At 42.0% G+C, this 14,427-nt stretch overlaps 1 protein-coding gene across 1 annotated transcript in view; it reads left to right on the plus strand.

Moving 5' to 3' along the window:
* BMPR2 (bone morphogenetic protein receptor type 2) overlaps positions 1-14,427 on the plus strand; it is a 172,464-nt gene that overhangs the window by 87,956 nt on the left and 70,081 nt on the right. The gene's annotated exons all lie outside the window — the stretch shown is intronic.

A 14,427-nucleotide genomic window follows, 5' to 3' on the forward strand; every position in this document is an offset into this window, starting at 1 on the left:
GCACACTAGTGTGCTGTGGATTTATACCCCAGCTGGCTGTGCACTTACTAGTCATATAGATAAGCCCTAGGTGATGGTAGACTCTCTCACCCCTCCCTCCCAGTCCAACAAAGATACCAAGGCTAGATTCAATGTAGTATAAAACAACTGCAAAAACATTGGCTATAGAATAACAGAAAAAGAGCATTTTATTTTACTTAGTTTAAGTGCATATCTGAGTCTGTTCTTATGCTGTGTGCTCGTAACTCAGGGCTGGCCCTGGTGTTCTGCCTGTTGAGGCAGAAAAGGTTTTCAGGCCCCTGCCAGAATCTCTCCTTCACCCAGCAGCTGAGAAACAAAATTATAAAACAGCCGCATGGAAAAGAAGTGAGATGCCCCTCTGGAAGTGGACAGTAACCACCCTTCTCACCTGCCCCTAAAAACATCCCTGACATAGCTCCTGCTGCTGTTCATTGATTGTGCAATGCAGGAGCATCGTGCAAAGGGGCTTGATCATCTATCCGCCCTGGGATTAGGAAAAAGAAGAGATCCTGAACACAACAGTCCAAGGACATTCTGTACCTAGAGTTGACATACAAAAAGGATAGCAAAAGCCAGCCAAACAAACAACCCCTATAAACCAGCTGATGAAAGGTAAGTTAAATAGCAATGTTGCATTGAAAATAATAGGACAAGTTAAATTATAGCAAGCTAAATTATATAAATAGGTTACTGTAGGTTCAGAAGTGGTGAATAAGGCCACAGATAGCTAGGAAAATGAAATATTCAAGGCTTCTACAGCTTTGGAAGCCACGTGTATTATTTATTTAATTCAGACCTACATTTGCCTTAAATTTGTAATACAGAGTCTTAAATTATTAATTTCCTCTTTTAAAATCTGGTAAATTAAGTATTATTGGAGTATTTAGTGTTACAAATTTTAAAACAATTGTCAACAACGATATTCAAATACTATGGATTTACAGTGGACTGAACAGACCACACACAAATGTGTTCATAAGATGAACACTGAAATAGAACACAGGAAGTTTGAAAAAGGAGGTAAACAGACTTCTGTGTCAAATCAACAACAAACATTTAAGTTGTGTAGGAAAAGAAAGTAAAATGGAAGCAGGTAGTGTTAAGGAAAAAAAAATATGATACTAAAAAATTGGGGTAGTAAGATGATGCCAAAGTTAGCAATTTGAATGGGAATGGGATTCACAGAAAGTACAGACAAAAGTAATTTTTTTAATTTGATAACCAATACATATTTTGTTCTGTAGGAAAATTTGGGTTGGCTGGCTCATCAGGAGATGTGGACTACAGTTTTAGTACAGTTTGTCAGCTGCTAACACAATAATTTTGTGTAGAAATCCAGTCACTCTGTGTGCCTCGAGTGTTGTTTCACAGTGTGACCACTCTTACTTGAGCTAGGCTAACTTTTGAGAGACGTTAACTCAAGTGTATATAGATAACTTTAGTTAATTCTACAGTGAAGACATAGCCAAAGATATAATAACTTTTTACTTCTTGACAAATCCATATTGCACCATTTAGCTGTTCTTCACCTGAAAGTATCAGAGGGGTAGCCGTGTTAGTCTGAATCTGAAAAAGCAACAGAGGGTCCTGTGGCACCTTTAAGACTAACAGAAGTATTGGGAGCATAAGCTTTCGTGGGTAAGAACCTCACTTCTTCAGACCCTCTGTTGCTTTTCACCTGAAAGTAGTTGCCCATTGATATTTCAAAAAGCAACTGAGATATCAGTGCACAGAAATCTTGTTTTCCAAAAAGGCTAGCATTTCTATCAGTGCTGATAATGCAGTCTGCACACTGCGCTGCCTTAGAGAGGGGTAGAACACAGACTTCTAACTAATCACTTTCTTAAAGATGGGTATGAGAATGTGAAGGACTAAAACATAGCCAGGTTCAGAAAACAACAGAGGCATGTATCTTCTAGGGTTCGGTGCTATTTTAGTTCAGCAGTATCTTGTAATGAAGTTAAATGATTTAAAGCTGTCTGCATTCTCAGTCGCTTCATCATTTTGAAATCGAGATTGGTACTGCCAATCATTGCAGTTTTGGCACTGGTTTGGATTCACAGGATAGCTTTGTGTAATTGCCAAGTATTTGAAGCTGCTACTTTGCAAAGTGAAAGCAGAATAAATCCAAATAACTTTCATTAATATAAATTTGTAGTATTTGGGGCATGAACTAATGTGAATGAAATATTCCCAATGACCTTCATATTAAATATGAACTCTCACATTTTTGGTATACTGCAATATGCAAGCCATATTAAAATATAAATCAGAACTCAAACAACTTTCACATTTGTTTCTCCCCTTGTGTTAAAGGGCAGGAAAGGTTTATAATTTTCTAAACACTTTCTTCTCCACTACTCTGACCCTTTGGAGTTTCCTGTTTATTTAATCTTTTTAAGTCCAATTCTCTTCCACAGTAGGATTCTTGGGGCTTTTCATCACTACTAGCTAAATTGGCGCTGTTGCGATTGATGCAGCGGGTATCAATTTAGCAGGTCTAGAGAAGACATAAGTCGATGGCAGAACGCTCCCCCTTCAACTTCAGTACTCCTCCCCCCCGAGAGCCACAAGCTATATCGACGGGAGAGCATCTCCCATTGACATAGTTCGACTTACAGTGGTGTCTACTCCATCAAAGCTACTTCAACTTAAGTTACATTACTTATGTAACTTAACTAGTGTAACTTAGATCGACTTACCTTGTTAGTGTAGACCAGACCCTTATACAGTTGATTGTTTTTCTGGTAAAACAGGGTTAGCTTCCTTTGGAATCTTTCTGCAGTGCTCCTAAAACTGCCAAGGTTTATCCTCCTGGAAGCTGGGCTAGAGGTGAGGAATGAAAAATTGCTAATTTTTGGACTCTTTCCCATGCTTCATATCACATTGTGCTATTAATGGCATCCTGTTAGGCAAGGTTTCGCGTCAATTTAAAGTGCAACAACATTTAAGATCACTAGTAATTTAAGGTTTTTCACCATAAATCAATATTTCAGATAGTCTTTGTCTAAAATATTATTTCTTTGCTGGAGACAATACATTTTCAGAGAGGATTAGCCTGTAATAAGAATCCTGATGAATTTACATTTGGTGCTAATACAGTGAAACCTACAAGCATGCGTGAGAGGAAACAAGTGGTTACTAAAATGCATTCTTTTCTGTTGAGCAATAAAATACGATGTACAAAATAAAATATGACACAGGATTCTAAGTGATGATTCTTGAAATAATTTGTTTCGTACATTAAATGTCAAAATAATATCAACATTTTAATGAGTAAACTTAGTTGTGTACTAGTATGTGTTACTTTAGTCACATGTGCCCCTTTAACAACTAGTGATATAAAGATGCATACTGCTACCTGGTGCTTCCAATGAGGTGAAAGTGTCTTCATAATGTTCCCAAAACAGATTCATGCCTTAATGGCACAAAAGCACCCAAAAATAGCATATGCACTGCAAAGGGGGACAACTTTTACCATTCTGGGCTTTCTAAATTTAAAATCTTATTAATTAAAGAGGCAAGTCATTTTGGACCAAAAATGTAATCTGCTTTCAAATTGTTGCAATCTAGTGGGGATTCCAAGAGAGATAGATAGTGGGAGTTATATAGAGGCAGAGAGACTATTTTTGGAGAGCTCCTATCACAAACAACCATATCTTCTTCCTTTGCTATTCTGCATGCTCTCTCCCCACCTCCTTCTACTTGTCCCATTATAAATATAACTAGTTGTATCAGTAAATAGGTATAACGTTTTGATCATCTGTGTTATTGTCAACTACCAACATGTAGCAATTCTGCCTTATAATGTTGTTTGCAAGTTTTTGTTTTCTTTTAATTTTCATTTGACTTTCACACGTGGTTGCAATATCAAAAATCCTTTCCCCTGAGATTACTCTCCTGCAACCACAAATGTTGATTGCAGCCTGACTAACAGAAATAAGAATAGAATCTCAGCCTGACTAACTGAAATAAGAATAGAATATTTGAAGTGTAGCAGTGTCAACACTGGAATCCTTCGTCTTCCTTTTCCCCTCCCTTAGGAGTGAATGCAGCACACAGTATTGAATAGACAGGAAGAGAGGACATGTTGATTAAATACTAATGCAATTGACTTCCTGTGGTATTAATGAAAACATGACTCATGTTTTAAGTATTTTAAGTTGGATTCTTGTAAAATAACTTCCGATATTGCTATTTTAACTTAAAAAAAAAAAAAAAGTCACATACATATGGTTGGTTGGTATAGTACAAAATAATTGCAGAGAACGTTAATGTGTCAGAGCATGTCCTGACATGGATGAGTCTGAAATCCCTATCAAATTAGCTTTAGTAAGCAGACAACCGACACAATTTAAATGTTTATCTTCTCCATCCAGAAACATTGAAACTGGAATAATGATAAATAGTCAAATAGCAAAATATGACAAGATGTTCCTGCATCCTGGTCTGACACAAACATCCAGCATAGTCATGAAGGTGTCTGTTGGTGAACGTTTGAAAATGCCAGTAAATTAAAATTTATTTCAGAAAGTGTTAAGTGTCTAAACTTTCTGGTTCCAAAGTGCAGGAATCCCTAAGTTGTGGGAGACCATCCTCTGCTTTGTCCACCAAAGGGGTTAAAAAGTTTAGAAAATCCCCACTGTAGGTTTTTGGCTTCCTTGATTGGATCCAGACCTAAAGTACCAGTCACAATGAATCCACATCAATAATTTATAACCAAACATGAATGCTTGGCCTCACAGGTGTTGGTCTCTGTTGAAAGAGTCAGTCCTTGACAACGTAGTTCTAGATATCTGGTACTTCTGGTTCCTCTTAAAGAAATGCAAAAGCATATCCATAAGGCTCTGGTTTTGGAAGTCACTGTCACAGCAAAGAGTGACATTGAAGACTGAGGCAATAGTACAGATCTTCACCCTCCCTGACATCCAAAGCTGCTGTTTCTGTGCTTGAAACCTCTTCGCAAGTCTGATAAGGGTCCTGATACTTCCTTGGAGCCAGTGGTTGCTGCTGGATCCATGGTTAACATGGTGGCCAGATTCAGCATGTCGAGCTCCTGGAACACACTCATTTGAATCAGTTGTTGGATCTGGGAGCCTCTCAAGCAGCCCTGGATATGTTTTATCCTCAGTGCTTAAAGATAGAGAAAAGAAATGGAAGGCAATGGGCTCAGTTCCTTCTTCTCTGGGAAAGAAAAGAAAAAAAAAAAGGCTAAATCACTTTCCTTGTCTACACAAACTTTCTGGAAATGCATGAATCTCCCCCTAGAACTCCTATTGGTTTCTCAGGGAAATGTCTCAACTCTTTTGGATTTCTGCTTCACCAAGCCATTGTTGTCGTCCTTGGAAACCTCATTGGGTCAGGCCTCAGATACATGCTCTGGATTTGGAATCAGGCCACGACCGACACAACAGGCTACGACAGATCAGGGAACCCTGGGAGCGTTTGAGACTTCATTCCAACCTTTCTGATGGCAAGATTATCTTCTCTCACACAGGGTTTATGATGGAGAATTCCTTACAGGTGAAGACGACTTCTGCCTCCTGCTAGTGTGTGTGTGTGGGGCACAATATAAAGGGGGTGGACGTGTGACCACCCCATGTGTCTCCTCTGGGAAGAACTTCCAGCCTCACCTCCCTGGGCCAGGGCAGCCAATCCTGCTGGCTCCTGAGGGACTGGGGCCACAGGAATGGGGAACACATGCCTCGGGGCCTGACCTGCTCCCTCCTGAGCATAGGCCAGGGAACCCCCAGCACCTTCCCCAATGACACCCTCCCGCCATGCCCGGCCCGGGGACCATCACGCTCTTCCCACCCCACCAGAGTTACTGTACTCTGTTCTTCTCCCACTATGCTCCCCTCTCCCCCAAGCACATTTGGTCCCTCTCCCTGGCAGCCGGGGCCAGGTGAAGAGCAGAACGGAGCTGCTTCTCACGCGGCTGAAGGTGCCTGCTCTGGATCTCTGTCAGTACAGTGTGGCGGCTGCTTGCGAGAGCCCCACTAGGGAGGTGGCAGTGGCCCACTCCCTTTGCGCCCCACAGGGGTCAAGCGAGCCGGAAATGTGCCGGAGAGTAATGGGGGCTCTGGCTGGCTTGGCCCCTGTCCCGGGCAGCTGGGCCCGGGAGGGGGTGGGCTGCTGCCATCTTGTCAACCCTTCCATGGGTCTCATCAAATGCACCCCACAGATGTCAGCCCTCAGTTCTTCACCTCTCTTGGGGTGGATTCTGCAATTCTCCCATTCTTAGATCAGGACGTGAGTTACAGCCCCCTGGGTACCAACCATGACTACTTCAGCAGGTCCAACTAGCGTTTGGATCCTGCTGTTGACTTCTGTTCAGGAGCTATGATAGTAGTTAATACACAGTGACTACACAGCTTCTTCAAACCGTACTATTTCGTATTAACACCAGGATTACAGCATTCAGAGACATGCATTAAAAGAGGCCTGGATCTTACCTGGCCTTTCAGCAGTTCCAGGCTTAGATGCCTAGGCCCATTTTAGAGACAGACTGCCTGCGTACAGCTCCTTTTTTTCTCCCACTTTCTGTGTTAGCCTTCCTATATGCTGAACAATTGTTCCTGGTAGGAAGGGAAGGGAGGGACCTTTTAATTGGTCAGGATCTTTTGGTCTTTAGCATCTCCCACTAATTGTTCCCCAGGGGTCTCTTAGTTGCTTTGAAGGTGTACCCATGACAGTCTTATCTCAGTCCTAACTTCAGTTTCCTGCCTAGGCCAGCCCTGTCTGACTTAATCCTTTGAATTCAAGGAGGCAGCAATACAAAATTGAACAGGGAAACCAAGTCACACATAATATTAATAAGACTAGTACTGATACCTCCCAGTTCGTCACACCTAGTCAAAACAGGCACTCATTCCTCTACCACTATTTATTGGTATTGCCAGTGCTTGTAGTTGCTTTTTATTCCCCAGAATGCTATTTGTAGAGGAGAATATATTTCCTTTTTAGACAGAAAGCTCTTTAGTGCAAGGACTGTCATTTACTATGTTTGTACAGTGCCAAGCACAATGAAGGCCCCACCTAGCTGAGACTAAGTACTACCACAACGCAAATAAAAATATTATTTAAACTTCTGAGTAGAAAGCAAACATAATAGCCTTTCAATCATTTAAACCACTCTAGCAGTTTTTCTGGATTTACTTCATGTAAATTAGCCTCTTCCTTAAACTAGCCACAATGAATGAATTCTTTTATAAGGAAACAAAGTCTGGGTGGCTTCATTGTCAGAAAAGGCTAATTATTAAAGGTCCCATGTAGCAGCAACTTGGGAAGGTAGAAAAAACTTTTTTCACATGTGATCCTAGCTGTATTCAGCTACCACATGCAACTAATTTTAAAGTCTGCAGGGTTTCCCTAGGAGAAGATGATAAAATTTCTCAAGGATGCATGATTTCTTCCCCTTCCTTCTTGAAAGTCATACATTTCAGTGTTTCTGTGATAATTCTCAGATTTTACTTTTCAATAAGGAAATTAGCTTCAGTTTGGGAATGATAGTATTGTACCATCTTTTCATACATTTGTTTCCTTGGCCAGTCCCATGTCACGGAGCAGAGAATGCAGGACAGCTGAGTATTCCAGGCGTGAAGCATTTGTTCCTGTGAATAAAACTACTGCATGTGACTGGCAAGTACTTCTTAGGGCAGCATATGCTAGTCGATAGTATAGGACCTTTTTGTCTTCAGCAATGTGACTGACTATCCTCATTTGAAAAGAAAAGGATATATATGAAATACTAGATAGCCAACTGAATTTTCAGGCTCATACTACTGTTTGGCATATTCACATTATAGTAAACTCCACTTAGTTTAAGTGTGATATGTCCCTTGTAGAACTCTAATTAGGGACTTGTAGTGTAGCTGAACACTGTATTATAGGTGAGGCTGGTAGACCTGCCAGTTTTTCAGGTTGTCCATTTCTCATTATAAGACCCTATTTTCAGTTGCTTATAACTTTGCCAAACTTTAACTTTTTGAGCTGAAATTTTCCATGATGGTTGTCTGCCTGGGGCTGGATTTTTAAAAAAACAAACATATCAGTTCAGCTGTTTCCAAGACAACGCTAGTGAAAATACGTTGTTTCCCCTATATTAAAAAAAATATTTGAGAAGTTCTAAGATCCCCATTCATCAGAGAAGAGACTTCAGATTTGGCAAGGGGCGTTAGCTTTTGTGTAAGGGATGTAACATTTGCTTTCCCCATGAAAATCTGCTCCAATTTGGCTAACTTCTAAACTTGTGAAAAATTGCAGTTCATACATTCAGTAAAGACTAATAAAACATTATCAGCTAAATTCTCTGAAGATTCTGTCCACACTGTGTACACTCGAGCCCAGGCCCGAGCAGGACTTCCCCTACAGTTGTAACTCTGGGCTGCTGTGAGCAGACCAGGCCCCGGTACTGAGGGCAAAGAGCCTGTGTTTCCTGTGCTCTTAAAGGCGCACACACACTTGCCAAAGCTGCATGAAGGAGGAAGCTGTCTAATTCAAATTCACATGGGACAAGAGCCAGACCTGCAAGAGGAGGGAGAGTAGATTGAGACAAGGAGCTGGACAGGCAAGACTGGAACTGGCTGGGAAAGGGGATGAACTTGGGAGCTCAGAGTAGGAAATGGAGACTAGGAGCCAGTATGTGAGAGGAAGACTGAGGTTGGATGAGGAGCCAAGGGCTGGTTGAGCAAGACTTCTGGGACTGGGAGCTAGGGACAGAGACTGGGACTGGTTGGGCATGGAAACTGGAAGACAGAGGAAGAGACTGGGACTAGATGAGCCAGGAAATTAGCAGCTGGAGGGAGGAGACTGGGATTGGCTGGGAAAAGAGACTGGAACTGGGAGATGTTGGGTGGGGGGTGAGGGATTGAGATTGGATGAGAAGCTCAGGGGAGACTAGGACTGGGTGGCTAAAGAGACAGACAGACTGAGTCCCAGTGGGGTAGAGGGAAAGAGATGAGGTGGAGAAGGGGGAGACAGATCTGACAAGGAGCTGGAGCATGGGGAAGGTTTGGGACAAGGAGCCATAGAGGGAGGTTGGCTGGTGAGCCTGGAGAGGGAACGGGGATGGTGAACCTGTGTGAGGGTGGAGCAGGTGGAGGTTAGGATGATGGGAAGAGTCAGGAGCCAGGAGGAGAGGAACTGGGACTGGCTGGGCAAGGAGACTGAAATGGAGAGTCTGAAGGAGTGAGATTAAGATTGGGATGGGGAGTTTAGAGGAGTGAGACTACGACTTGCTGGGCAAGGAGAATGGAACTGGAATGAGAAGCTTGAGAAGTGGAGATCAGGACTGGCTGGGTGTGGAGAATGGGACTGGGATGAGAAGCTAGGTTAGGGAAGAGAGAACTGGGACAGGAACAGTTTGGAAGATGAGGTAGAAAGGGATCAAGCTTGGGGGGAAATGGGCAGAAGACACTGTGCCCACTAGACACACGTCCTTACAGAGCCTAGAATGGGCCCAAGAAAAATTCCTGAGTCTCCCTATTCTGCTGTTGTCAGCAGAGATCTGTGAAGCCTCCTGGCAAAGTATCCTATCCCCCTCTACTGCTGGTCTACATAGAGGACGACAGTCTCTTATTACTATCAGTTACTCAGTTTAAGTCTGCGTGGTGTATCTAAAGGTTCTCACCCTGCTGATGATCCATGTGGTTGTCAGTACAATATAACACGATAGATTTTCTGTATTTTCAGGTTTTTTTTAAACCTATAACATTATATACAAAAATAACCTAATGCTAAAAAGAACATTATTAAGGTTCCCAAGTCAAGCCCTTAAGTTAGGAAATGCTAAAATTTAAGGCTGCCTGTGCAACATTAATTTGGCCCCCTTGTGTGTATGCATTATGATACAATCTTTTGTTATATTTTCATATCCTACTTTTTCCCACAGGACCCCTTTCCGATTCAGTGCACAGGGTTGACCTTAGGGTGACTTAGGCTCTTGTAGGTGGTCACTAGTTGTGTGTTCCTCATTTTCTGGTGCTTGATGTGACAGGGTGCCTGGGGAGGGCCACACTGAGAGTGCCATCCTCAGGGTAGATTGTAAGAAATAGGACAGACAATCCCCAAATCTGGTGGGTTGCTCTATAATTAGATTCACCAAACCCATAATGAAACAGCGTCTGCAGTACCACACTGGTTAATCAGAAGTGAAAACAGACCCCTTTAGATATTCCAGCCCTTGGCTCTCATCCAGGCAACACAATCTAATATAGTGAGAGATTATTGAAAACCCATTTTACCATATGTGAGGTTCTTTCTAATCGTAAAAGATCAGACACGCGTCCTTGGGTCAGTATGAATCTCAGATCTTACCCAAATATCATGCTGCCAGTCAATCCTTAGTAAACTAATTAAAGATTTATTAAGAAAAGAGTTATAAGAACATGTCCATCTAGGTGTCCATCTAGCCCAGTATCCTGTCTTCCGACAGTGGTCAGTGCCAGGTGTCCCAGAGGGAATGAACAGAACAGGTAATCATTAAGTGATCCATTCCCTGTTGCTCATTGCCAGCTTATGGCAAACAGAGGCTAGGGACACCATTCCTGCCCATCCTGGCTAATAGCTATTGGTGGGGCTATTCTCCATGAATTTATCTAGTTTTTTTTTTTAACCCTGTTATGGTCTTGGCCTTCACAACATCCTCTGGCAAAGAGTTCCACAGGTTGACTGTGTGTTGTGTGAAGAAATACTTCCTTTTATTTGTTTTAAACCTGCTGCCTATTAATTTCATTTGGTGGCCCCCTAGTTCTTGTGTTATGAGAAATAGTAAACAACACTTCCTTATCTACTTTCTCTACACCAGTCATGATTTTATAGACCTCAATCATATCTCCCCTTAGTTGTCTCTTTTCCAAGCTGAAAAGTCCCAATCTTGTCAGGGCTGCCGCGGGGCAATTTGCCCCAGGTCCCGGCCCGGTGGCGGTCTGGGTCTTCGGCGGCAGGGGGTCCTTCAGTGCTGCCAAAGACACGGAGCAACTGAAGGGCGTCCCCCCCCCCCCCCAGCTGCCGAAGACCTGGACCGCCATCGGTGAGTACAAGCACCGCGGCTCCCCCACTTTGCCCCAGGCTCCCTGATCCTCTGGGCGGTCCTGAATCTTAATCTCTCCTCATACGGAAGCCATTCCATACCCCTAATCATTTTTGTTACCCTTTTCTGAACCTTTTCCAATTCATCTTTTTTTTTTTTTGAGATGGGGTGACCACATCTGCACACAGTATTCAAGATGTGTGATAAATGATTAATAGATCATATACATAAATATGATTGCGAAGTCCTTATATCAGTTTTGTAGCAGTGACGGAATAAACTGCTGGCTTGTAAAGTCTCTCTGGTAACTTCCAAACGATTGGAAGGTTCAGTCCATAGTTCAAGATTCTCCTTTTAGTTGTAAATCCACAGTCCAGAGAATTAGAGCAGGGAAGAGGCAACATGGAGATGCCTCAAGGTTATATCCTTTTGCCATATGCATGGAAATTTATTGACCCAAGATGGAGTCCAGAGTCACATGAGCATATCACATGCTCCTACATATTCTGCTGAATCACAGGAGGGGGACATTGGCTCCTTGGTGTCTGAGGCATCCTCAGGAAGAGCTATCTGGATGGGATGAGTTTCTTCAATGGCCCATTGTAAGAGTGGAGTGTCCTTGGTAGGCCATCAACACATAGAATTTACATTAGGGCTAGATAGCTCTCTGAGGGGTGTCACCCAGGAACACAACACAGGTTTAAGATGCAAGTACATAGCCAATATTCATAACTTCAGGTACAAAGATGATACATGCATATAAACAAAATAATCATATTTAGCAACTCATAACTTTTCCATTGACACTTTACATGATATACTTTGTACAGAATTTGTTGCAATTGTATAACAGTGGTATCAAGAATGATACAAATGATCATCTTTCATATATATATATAGCATCACACTTGACTTGAGACACAGGGGTCTTACTTGCAGAAGTGCGGAGCAGTCCCAGATGCAGCTGCCATCAGTGGGAACTGTGCTTTGAACATAAAGTGCTATATAACACTAAATCCTCTGAAAATGTAGTCCAAGGCGTCTCATATTGAACACCTAAAATTAGTGTGTACTCTGACCCTAATGTCTCCGTGCTTCAGTTCCCCATCTGTAAAATGGGGATAATATCTCACCTCCAATGTTCCCTCTAATTTTTTACATCCATGTGTGGAATTAATTTTGTTATGTGCACAATTATGGAGATGATGAGTGATGAGGTTGGGGCCGAGAGGTTTGAAGCGTGGAAGGGGGCTCAGGGCTGGGGCAGAGGGTTGGGGTGTGTGGGGGTGGGGTGAGGGCTTGGGTTGGGGGTGCAGGCTCTTGGGTGGGGCTGGGGATGAGGGGTTTGGGGTGCCAGGAGGAGGCTCAGGGCTAGGGTAGAGGGTTGAGATGTGGGGGGATGAGGGATTTGCGGTGCGGGAGGGGGCTTAGGGCTAGGGTAGGGGATTGGGGTGTGAATGGGTCAGGGCTTTGGCTGGGGGTGCGGGCTCTGGGGTGAGGCTGGGGATGAGGAATTTGGGGTGCAGGCTGCCCCAGGGCTGCAGCGGGGAGAGAGGACTCCCTCGAGCCCTCTCGCAGCAGCAGCCCAGGGCCGGGAGAGAGGCACCTCTCCTCGCTTGTGTGGCCCTTGATAGCTGCGCAGCTTAGATGGAACTTAGCTCACCTCACAGGGTGCTGTGAAAATAAATAAATTAATGTTTGTGAAGCACTCGGATACTATAGTGATGAGCACCATAAGAAAGCCAGTGAGGAAATAATAATAATAATTCTTCATAGTAGGGTTTGAATAAGGTGCAGTAAATAAGATCTGGGGTCGCACACTGAACAATGAGCAGAAAACAAACATTGAGTAGCTGCTCATTAAGAGAGCATCATCCATCAGGAGCACAGAATGAGGGCAGGGGGTTCTTTTTAAATAGTATGTTGTTTTGTAATTAAAGATCGTATAATAATACATATGCAGAAGGGGGTCAATTTAATGTTGCACAGATAACCTTAAAACGGACATTTCCGAACCTTTGAGTGCTTGATTTTGCAACCTTATTATTGATATTGCAACTTTAATGTTGTTTTTGTGTGTAATGTAATATTCATAGATACCACAGAGTGTTTCTGGGATTATTATTTTTAGGCAAGTTTGCTTAGCAGTCTACCTTTATATGGTGTTCTCAGGATAAGGAATATCTTGAGTTTTTGACCCCTTAGTGCCTATTTATGGTTTTATAATTAAGAGTAGTTTACTTCCAGTTCTGGAAATTTTATTTAATCTTATTGCTACCAAACAGTTATAAACACTTTTGGGTTGGTTATAATATGGGAATGTTATTGCAGTATTAATCAAATTTTCATAAAGACATACATTTTTGTGGGACAGCAAAATAAATGCATTTAATAATTTACAGTTTTATGTTCTACAATTTAATGATTTTTTTTTTTTTAAGTTCAGAGTTAATTATCCCAAAAGGTCACTTGTCTATTAAACAATGCATCCTGTTAGTAGTAATCACTTCCTGGAATTGAAGGAGCCAAGATTACAGCTGCTTACATGTAGATGTGTACTGCAAATTCTTCACAGGAAATTATCTTTGCTACGGAGCATAGTGTAGACCAGTATCATGGTAGTGTGCTTGAATTCATGTGTCCACGTTCCCATGCATCAACTTTAGTGTGTCCTTTTCACAAAATTACTTTCAAAGAAAAGTATGTTGGTGGTGTAAAAAGTATGTTCATTGTGAAAATTGGAACTAATTTAGATACTTTGTACTTGTTGACTTTCAACTGAGGTCCTCCTTAAAGATATTTGTTGTTCTGTTACTAATGAAAGTATGATATAGGCTTAGTATCATGAACTATGTCTTTATGAAAGTGATGATGATATAAATAGAAAAAAGTACAAAAATCCTGTGGATAAAACCTTTGAATTCCTAGATATTCAAATATTTTGAAGTTTGTTGATCTTTTAATATTAACGCTAAAAGGAATATATATACTCAGAGAAGGCTAATGATAATTATCTAAGATTAAGAGATAATTTGGCATAGGATCAAGGTATTCATTTTCATCCTCTTTTACTGGATTTTTAAAATATCCTACTGTGAATCCCACAGGGGAGGATTGTGCATGTGCTGCTGCTCCTGTCAGTGTTTGTCTTCCCAGAAGCATTGGACAGGATCATATCATTTTCACTCTGCTGAAATGCTCTTTCTTGGCACTCTTTGCTAAATGTGGTATGCAGAGGCAGCAATAGGTGTGATGCTGGGGAGAAGAAAGTGGTCCCAATGGAATAGATTTGTGGAAGAGCAGAGACAAAAAGAAAATGGAATGGGCGATTCCATAGGCAGCACGTGATTCTTTCATTTGGGATGGCTGGGCAT

Source organism: Trachemys scripta, chromosome 11, assembly GCF_013100865.1.
Source record: "Trachemys scripta elegans isolate TJP31775 chromosome 11, CAS_Tse_1.0, whole genome shotgun sequence".
Lineage (NCBI taxonomy): Eukaryota > Metazoa > Chordata > Testudines > Emydidae > Trachemys > Trachemys scripta.